We start from the raw sequence: 1,428 nt of genomic DNA, 5'->3' as shown, positions 1-1,428 counted from the left end.
TCTCTCTCTCTCGTTCTCTCTCTCTCGTTCTCTCTCTCTCTCTTTCACTCTCTCTCTCTATCACTCTGTGTTTTTATTTTAACCTCATACGTGAGGACACAGACATCTAAGGTCACAGATGTCGGTTTCTCTTAAGAGACCCTCAGTTGTGGTCTCTTACCATAAACTAATGGGTTAAAAAAAACAAAAACAAAAAACTCAGTCATGTCAACAGCTTTTAGATGGATTTGAAATATTAGGACAGATGACATCATGCCCCCAGGGCCAAGTCAAAGGTTGTTATTTTTAAAAATAAACCAATATAAAAATATGAGCGGGCTGTTGTTTTCTGGTCTATTTATTAGAGAGGTTTTTAATGGGTTAATGGGTTTTATGAATCTGTGAATTTTAAAAAAGGAACAATTTTTGTTTTGCTCCTTTCACTCAGCAGAAGTTGTACTTAATAGAAAAAACAGAAAAACACTTAACCTTATTCTCTAATGGAAAGCAATGGAAGAAGACATATTTTTAACTGCTACAGAGACATACAGTAAACACAAAAATAATAGTATCTAAGGATTCCTGTGATATAAAATAAAATGTGGTTTTAATTATGAGGTCTTACCTTAGAGACAGACGATACTGTAGTAGTACAGTAGGAGGGGGAGGGGCGGAGTTGGCTCGTACGTAGACACTTGATTCTGTACCGTACCTTACACGGACACTACGTAACTTACATGGACTTAGAATTAACTTAACTTGCTTTTTTTTTTCTTCAGGATGGTACATATCGTGGATGTACTGCGATCATACATGTGAGCTAGATCACTCACGTGGGCACTACGTTCATATGTATTGACTCACCATCATCCTTACCACATCACTCTCTTAGGACTCATCACTATGATGAAGAATAATGCACAAAATAGAGAAAAAAAAATCATGTAAGTGATGCTTACGGAAGTCGACGAACACGTGAATTGAACGGGAGAAGTGGCGTGGGCTGCTCCGAGTGCTGGGCCACCTGGGTGTAAGCGTGTTGATATCTCAAATCTTTACTCGTATCTTGAAGCAAAAAATTTGCTCAAAGTCTTGTTCGTATCTCGAAATACTATGTCGGGAGAAGCTCATGTCTCGAGGTTCCACTGCTTTATGTCAAATTATGCTGTTTGATGAAAAATGCAATGTTATTTCCAAAGCCTCTTGACCTCTTGATACGCTTAGAGCTTACAGATGAAGTGAAGTCATGTGAAATTCCTCTGGACGTACGTCTCACTCTTTGTTTTCTCAAGACTTGTCATTTACGGCCAAAGCCGGCAGCACGTTTTCACCCGAGCGTTACTTTTAGTCTTCACCTAGAATACGTGGAGGTAATCCGTTGACTCACTGACTCGCAGCTCTAATCCAGGCTGCCTCGTGTCTTTTCTTCCGCTGTGAACTTAGAGGTTA

The 1,428-nt window shown here is 39.4% G+C and overlaps 1 protein-coding gene across 3 annotated transcripts in view; it reads left to right on the top strand.

Moving 5' to 3' along the window:
• LOC103397731 (sodium-dependent phosphate transporter 2) overlaps positions 1–1,428 on the top strand; it is a 56,993-nt gene that overhangs the window by 15,347 nt on the left and 40,218 nt on the right. The window lies entirely within an intron of this gene.

Source organism: Cynoglossus semilaevis, chromosome Z, assembly GCF_000523025.1.
Source record: "Cynoglossus semilaevis isolate Cse_v1.0 chromosome Z, Cse_v1.0, whole genome shotgun sequence".
Taxonomy (NCBI): domain Eukaryota; kingdom Metazoa; phylum Chordata; class Actinopteri; order Pleuronectiformes; family Cynoglossidae; genus Cynoglossus; species Cynoglossus semilaevis.
This window is presented reverse-complemented; position numbering and strand designations above follow the sequence as displayed.